The sequence below is a fragment of the Lissotriton helveticus genome, chromosome 11 (assembly GCF_964261635.1).
Source record: "Lissotriton helveticus chromosome 11, aLisHel1.1, whole genome shotgun sequence".
In the NCBI taxonomy this organism is placed as follows: domain Eukaryota; kingdom Metazoa; phylum Chordata; class Amphibia; order Caudata; family Salamandridae; genus Lissotriton; species Lissotriton helveticus.
In genome coordinates, this window is record NC_136072.1 from 933210749 (window position 1) to 933219493 (window position 8745).

Here is an 8745-nt window from a genome sequence, read left to right on the forward strand (position 1 = left end):
CAGAAACTTGAAGGGTTATTGCAGTACAACGAACCCGACCCCAACCGATATCCCAAATATTTATATATATATATATCCAAAATGACGCGCACCAGTGAGTCAACTTATGTGCTGACTAAATAAGAAAAGTTAAGAGTACCCCGGGTCGGGGTTCATCCAAAATCCCCCTCAGCCCAGAAATTAGGGATGTTGTCATGTTTTAGATTTACCTCTTCTTCTTCCATCCTCATAGAAAAATCGGAATTGTCCCATTATCATCATCAGTTGCTAGATGTTGGAAGACCCCACCGTGAGTATAAGCACGACTGGACTGGTGTCCGACCAATTAAAAGGAGTAAAGTATTTTTGAAACGAGGTTACCAACATAAATTGTCTACTATTAGGAGGGAAGGAGAACAAAGAGCTCGACCCCCAAATGAATTAATTGGAATACTGAGAATACGCAACACGCATGAAAAATGCCTTTTGCCCAAAATAGCTCTGTGTTTTGTCTTAGGTTTTCGTACTTGATGTATGTACTGACGCGCCCTATCTGGTATACATGTGTACGTAAACTAGGAATTTATGTTTTCCCTCAGCTTGTGTTTTTACACGTAAAACTGACCCGTACTGTTCTATATGTGTGTGCACTGAATAGCCTATTATTATACACGTTTTTCCTCTCTCTCTCTCTCTTTATGTTGTACGTGTACTAATAGCCTATTTGGTGCGCACGACGCTCTCTCCCTCTGAGGGCTCCCTTGCTCCCTCTTGAATAAATGACGACACTGTACCTCGCCGGTACAGGTATAATTGGCTTTAGACACGACAGTGTTTGAACAAATTGACAGAAACAAAACGATCGTATTTTTGCCATATTACTACCTCTCCTTTCTGTAAAATGATGGAACTTAATTGGCTGAGAAAGAAAGGACAGGTAAGACGACTGATGTCCCCTAATCTGACCCTTAAAAGGGAACTATATGTCAGTGGCTTTTGTTTTAGTGCTTTAGTAACACCACCCTCATCATTCGGATTACCACCGCCCATTGCACAAAAATAGATTGTCCGAAACGTCCCTGTTTTTCCAGAATGGTCCCAGTTCTGTACCAGCCGTCCCAGAAAATCTTAAAGACTGTAGCTGATGACCTTGTTTTTAAAGATAAATCGTCTAAAACTGATAAAGGTTAGCCGTTGCTTTCAGAAAAGAAAAAAATGCTTAACGTATGTCCTTCCCTGGAAAAAGTAGCTGTAAGCCCATGATAATAGCACTTCACACTTTTTATAAATTAGCAGACCTTGAAGAAACATATAGCTCAACAGGATTTGTTTTAGACAAACACAAGTCTCTACTGGAGGAGCCGGTTTGAATTCGATAAACCATGTAATTTTTTTAGATATCAGACTTCTTGCCACGTTCGCAAATATAACAGGATTAAACACCAGACAGACATGATGTTTGAAAATAGAAAAATACTTGCCGACCTGCACTACAGCAATGATGCATGAGTTAACAGCATACACCGATGTAAGGATTACTAAGCATCCACCCTATCGTGACCAATAAACGTTTCCCCAACTACTTGGGGTTGGGAGAGAAATTAAAGTGTGTAAACGTCTTCCCCTGCCAGTTCTCTAAGACTTGTTTTTTTTGTACTCATTTAAAGATAACGTGCAGTCGGAGGAGGAGAGGGGCCGGACGTGACGCACAGCCTGGCTGCAGATTGGGGAATATCTATGACCTCGACCAAGGTGGAGCCACAGAGCAAAGAGTTGCGGGACAAGGCACCATTCTCAACGTGGAAAGTGAAGGAAAGAAGGGCTGTCCAGAAGCCCCTGCATGTTGATGAGCTCGTGCCGAAAGTCCCAGCCCATTGTGCCCGATTGATGGGCCCACTTGCTTGAAATTTCTGCCCTCCTTGGTCCGTCTCAGATCTGATCCCACTCCACCCTCTCTTCCCTCGGCCTCCCAAAGCACGCCCCCATCACCCCCCCTTTTTATATGGAGTTTTTGAACTTGACTTGGAGAAGAAACACAGCACAAAAGATAGAATAGGGTTTGTCACGAAGGAAGAACGGAATGCGGGTACCCCGCCTAAGGTACCTATGATAGATTAGTTAGGGAACAGGACAAAAACAGGACTGTGGTCCGAGAGCAAAGAATGGCCACACCCTGCAACGCGAAATCTGAATTAGAGCTGGACGCATAGCTCCACCGCCGGTGCTCCACAGTGCCAACGAAAGAGGAAGAACAATGAGAGCCTACCAGTGATGGCTCGCTGTAAATAAGACACTGGGAAGACGAACCCTTTTTGAACATTGCCACCCCTTGACTGTCCCTTGTATTAAGTTGGATTCCTCTCCCAACCACTTTGTATTGATTATCACCCAATTGAGCTTTCGAAACCTTACATCGGTCACTTTCAACTGTACATGGGTAACTAAGAAAGCGTTAACTCTGTATCATGATGATTATAGAAAACCAGTCATACACATGAACATGCTGTCTAGTTTTGATCCTCACGGAGTCCAGACCTCAAGAAATGTACTTAATAACCCTTATTCTGCCAGAACATTTTTGTATGACATCATGTTTGTATTCGAACGAAATCCCCTACATCATCTAAATAATGTCCCCATCTCCAGGTCTAATGTATGACACAGCTAATGTAATTTTGTATGCACTGCCTCCCCGCCCATCACATTGACTACATATGGTTATGTACGATTCTGTCTACATTGATAGCAGAATTATTTCCATCTGCCTGTAATGCATATGGGCTACCAAAGCGAATTGTATAACTAATGTCAGCTTGTACATCCTCACCTATGACATGAACAGGAATGAACTAACTTATGATAAAAACTGGGGACTGTGGAAAATGACTAAAATTAGGTATACATAAGCGGCGTTCATTTATGTTCACCACAGCCACTGTTGACAGTAGAGTGAAAATCACGAAACAGTGGCCACGCCATCTTGTCCCTTTTAGGCCCCATCATGCACGTAGGTGGCAGCCATTTTGTGTGTCATGACCTCTCTGCCCACTGCCAGTAGCCTGCGCGTCTCTCCCCCTCACTCCCCGGCCTCGCAAGCATTCCCCCGCGCCCCGACAGCCCCCGGTCTCTCCTGCTTGGGCCATAAACGCACCTCTAACGCGACCCGGTCTCCGAGCCACATCCCGTGCTGAACCCCCTCGCTCTTTCATCTCATTCATAGAACAGGCCCTTTTGATAACCTCTTCCTCCCTGCCCGATTGTCCGGCCTGATCCCAGGCCATCACCTAGCCCAACAGATGCAGTTTATTGCCCCCTACAGTAGGACCTCGCCTCACATCAAAGGAGCGGTGATTAATCGATGCCTTCACACCCCTAGATCCGACCGATCGCCCGCATTCCCGTTCCCAGCGGAATGTCCAGCTGCGCGATAACCACCACATACTGAGATCGGGGTGGGAACTCTACTGTAGATGTGTGTGGGAACGGGCCTGGACCGGGGATTCCGAGGATGTCTTTCCTGGCCTTCAAAGAAACATTACGGGTGCAATGTATGTAATAAAGCCATAAACCTGTGTATAAGAGGCCAGGCCTCAGAGATGCGGTTAGAGCACCTCGAGAAGATACCCTGTTGTCTGATTTGACGTGTTCTGCTCCATCGGAATAAACTCCTGTTTCCCGCCTTCCTGTCTCCAGCGCCTGCCTCTTTGTTTGGTAATATTGAATGGTATGAGAGGCGGCTATCGCCGGGCAAACACTGAAAGTTCTTGGTCGACATCGGCCCTGCCTTTTTACACCACCACTACATCCACCACCATGACCACGACTACCACCACCACGTCCACCGCCACCATGTCCACGTCCACGTCCACCACGTCCACCGCCCCCACCACGTCCACCACCCCCACCACGTCCACCACCACCTGACGTCCACCACCACCACGTCCACCGCCACCACTACGTCTACCGCGTCCACCACCACGTCCACCACTACCACCACCTCCACCATCACCATCACCACCACCTCCACCACCACCACCACTTCCACCACCACCAGGTCTACCATGTCCACCACCACCACCACGTACCACGCCACTACGTCCACCACCACTACGTCCACCACCACTACGTCCACCACCACCACTACGTCCACCACCACCACTACATCCACCACCACCACGTCCACCACCACCACCACGTCCACCACCATCACCACCATGTCCACCATCACCACCACCACACGTGACGGGTAAAGTGTCCCTGGAGGGCAGGGGTAATAGGAGTGTCAACCCCGGCTGTACATGGGACATTTAAGGATGCATTGGGTGCGAGAAGATGGGAATAGGAGCTAGAAGTATTACACCAGACCCAAGATAAATTTTGAAGAGACGCAATGTCACAGGGGCTCCTGTAAAAGCACTCGCAGCATCTCTACCTCACAGTGGCGTACCTGCACGAGCCACTCACGCAGAACAAGCATTGGAATAGCCAATAGGTCTCGCCTTTGGGACCTCTTAAGTGTTTAGCCATGCAACACTTGATGTTGTTGCACCAAGGATATTGTGCTGGACAACTAAACACTTATAAGGCCCCAAAGGCAAGACCTATTGGCTATGCCAATGCTTGTTTAAGTTGGAATAGGCCCGTGTACACTTCGAGTCAAACCATGTACCGGGTTTTCTTTTAGTCTTCGCCGGGACAAACAACAACTCACTGACGGCCTCTGCTATTTACTGAAAGGAGGCGAAGATACTAGCTGGGGTAACCACTTCGCTCAAACAAGTCGCAAAAGCTGGTCTACACTTGTCTATCACTATTTTGGTGATTGCTACAGGGTCCACCATCGACCAATGGAGGCTGTAACCATTTAACTTGTTGATAGCAATTTCAGATAGGGCCTGGTCAATTATATCTTGACTATGCAGCTTACTATATGGTATTAAGACTGAGAGACATAATGGGAAATGGTCGCTCAGTGAAATCTCGTCCACATAAAAATAATTTAATCTATGGGCATGGATGTTCGATATAAGAATATAATCTATAGTAGAGTGACAGCCCCTGTCATTGAAAGTATAGGGTTAGATACAGGTTTGTTAGTTAACTCATTAGCAAAGCCCAAGTCCATACTTAAGATCAAGTTATTGTACAAATCCCCCAGTACAGAGTCACGAAAGTGGGTATTACTGATACTTTCTTCAGTTAAAACGCCAATGGTTTTGCCTCCCTCACTTGGACACAAGGCACAGTTAAAATCCCCTACCATAATTAACATCATTTTTCTGTGGTTTTTGCTTTGTAGGGCCTGCAAGTTATTAAATAATTGAGTTAGGATGCTATACACTTTATCTGGGGGAATATTGTTATAAAAGTTTATCAATAATATACAGTAGTTTCCATCAACATGGATTAAAACCAAATGATAACAGGGTTCCTCACTCTGGCTCTATCTTTTTCACTTCTAACCTATTAGATGTGTACCTTCCAAGTCCACCTTTTGCTCTTCGACTCCGGCCATTAGTGGGTAGTCATCTGCATCAAGATCTGCCGTGCTATATGTTCGCCAAAAGCAGCCCCTGGAAGGCCCGAGAACCTATTCCACCAGGGCTCATGCTGCCACCCCTGCATTGGCATGTGGAGTACCTTTCCTTGACATCTGCAAGGCTTCGACATGAACAATGGTGCACATGTTTACAAATCACCAGTGCCTTCAAACCCAGGTCTTACGGGTAGAACATTTGGCCCATTCGGTCCTGCCAGGTTTTCTGGTCTGAGCCGACAACACAGACCATCCACCATTGGGAGGTCCTGCGTTGGTATCTACTCTAAAGGTGAGAAATCTGTGGTTAGAAGTATCCATCAGAAAAACAAGTTACTTACCTTTAGTAATGCTCTTTCTGGTGAATACTCTATCTAACTGCAGATTCCTCACTACCCTCCCACCTTTCTGTTCTGTGGAGAGGTCTATTTTTAATATCTAAACAGGTCCCAAATAGGAGATCGCCACATTGATATTGACAATTGTTTTGCGCTCTGCACCCAAGGGTGGATATAGAGTCAAGCATGAAACTGCCTTTTGTGTGCAGGGATGACACTTAAATGTGCTCTGCTCGAGCACTTCTGGGGCAGAATAAAGCCTATGGGGAGCCGCATGGTGCTACCAAGGGGCCCACGGGAGCACAGCTATGAAAAGTTTCCGAATTCAGTCTGGGACCTTGGAAATATTCTAAAGGGGAGGAATCTGAGGTTTCCACCAGCATTAGTATTTTCCAAAGTTAAGTAACTTGTTCATCCCAACATATTTTGTTTTAGGAGTTGGCAGACTATTTTACTAATTGGGCTGCTCCTTATTCCTTCATTTCTCTATGACAGGAAAGGAACCCCACTGATTCCATGTGGGGTGTCCATGAGACTGCATGTGCACATGTGGGATGGCGTACCATGTTTGGAGCCCCTTCCAGGATGTATGTAACCCCTATGGTTCTAGAGTGTAGCTTTGGTTTTACTAGTAATCATGATTACTGCCTCCTCTTCTCACTGCATGCCCCTTGTTCTGCTCCTTAGATTCCTCCTAAGTCACTGACCCCCTTTGCCAGAGGGGGCTTCCCTGAAGTTAGCTGTGCTGATCAGGCCATTGCCTGTGTATTTCTGAAGAGTTGGCAACCCCATATGCCAGAGAGGATCACCATGAAAAGAACCTAGCTGCCATGCTGATCAGGCCATTGCCCGAGTGATGACCCTGTATGCCAGAGGAGGCCATGGGAAAGGACAAGGAAGATTGGTTGATGCCATGGTCAAGAGGAGAGGCTGCCGTGCTGACTGGTGCAGGCCTAAGCCCTGACTGAGGATTGGACCCGGAAGCCATCGAGTCTCCAGCATCCAACTGTGGGAAGGATCAAAGGACTCTTACCATCGCACTGATGGGGTGCCAAGGACACCCAGCCACTGACCCTGCAAAGCCACAAATGTTACTCAGCAAAGGCAGCCACAGCAGCCTACGGGCCCACGAGTGAAATGCTTTTATAGACTCTGGTTGTGCAATCCCTGCTGGTGCAAGTAAGACTGATCGAAGGGTCAAAAGACCCGGGGGGCACGTGTCTGAGAGATAGCGCTGAAACACTTGACTATTATAAAAGAGTTGGAGTGCAACTTCTGAGACTCAGACTGCTAGTGGGGTTGAATCTGAATGTCACCGATTGAGAATGGGGAATAATGACTACTGCTGGTAAGAAGGAGGAGGGACTCAGGGGCCTGCCTATTAAAACTATAGCTCTGACCTCAGGAGGCTATGTGTATCGTTTGTGTATGCCACATTTCCCTTTGTGTTCTTATATAAATACTGATTTTGTCATTAAAGACAGTATTGGACTGGACAATCATTTATTTGTGCAATTGACCATACTTTGGGGCATATTTACTACAGAAGTGTCAGGCGTGGTGTTAGGCTCCTTGGCTTAGGGCCACACTCTGCCACTTCTGAAACGCAGGGCTGCACCATATTTACAACAATATGGCACAGCCCTGCATTTCCCTCAGCTCTGGCTCTAAATTTAGCAGCCTAGCACCAACCCATGCACCCTTGCACCATAGTGCAAGGGTGTCATGTATTGAGGGAAAGATTATTTATGTGCAGGAAGGTGTCCCTTAATGCAGCACACATAAAAGTTGCAAAATTTCATTTTTTTATTAATTCTTTATGTGCAGGAAGGGACACCTTCGTGCACATAAACAATCAAATGCCTTTTGCTGTTTCTATGTATGCTGCACAACGCAGCACCCATGGAAACAGCAAAAACGAGGAGAAAATGAAAAATTCTCCTCATTGCGCCAGGTTTTCCCTGTTCTTAATTTAGGCATGGCCCCATATTTACGCTGCCCTTGTAAATATGGCGTAGCATAAAAATCAATGGGTTTTGCGGTGGACGCCCACCACAACACCCATTGCCAGCCCCTGCCACGCTAAGTATAGCGTGAAAGGCAACCTTATTTACAAGGCAGAGTTAAGCCACTAAAAGTGACGTCCCTGTGGTGATATGGGCTTGTAAATATTCCCCTTCGAGTTGTGAGCCTATATCCCCCACGGTTTGGCACCAGTAGCGCCGGGTTGCCCCGAGGCCCTCTGAAAGGGGTTCTGAAAAGAACCTTTCTATGAGTTGGTCAGAAGAAGCAATCTTGTCGAGAACAGAAACCTGTTGCCCAACCTGACATGCATCCTCTGATAATCAGCCCCCCAAGCCCTGTGCTTCCTGCTTTAGTCATTGCTTGTCCATCTGTCTATGCTGATGGAAATGTGAGGCACACATGCCTGCACTCTTCATTGCCATGCATCTTCTGTCCTAGTAGCACTGATGATAGCACATTTCCCCTGTGCCAGCATCCTGCACTGCAGTGCACCCCACCTATAAAAGACACTAATGATCATTTGAGGTGTGTGTGCACACACTATGCACTGCTGTGCACTGCTGTTCACCTCCTTTCCCAGCGACATAGATGATCATGTGAAGCCTGTGTGCCTGCAGCGCTGTGCATCTTCTTTTCAAGCAACGTTGTTAATGTGTAAGACTTGAGTGCTGCACTATCTGATCTCACACTGTAAATGTTGCCCCTGTTGAGGTACTATCCGAACATCCCGGTCCCTGTATTTCTACCTGCAGCTGCTTCTCGCAGACACCTGAGACTGCTGCGCCTTCCCCCAGCAGTGACTCTTGATGGCGTAACCTCTGCAAGTGGCTCCTGTGTAAATGTGCTGGAGATGAATGAACACAAACT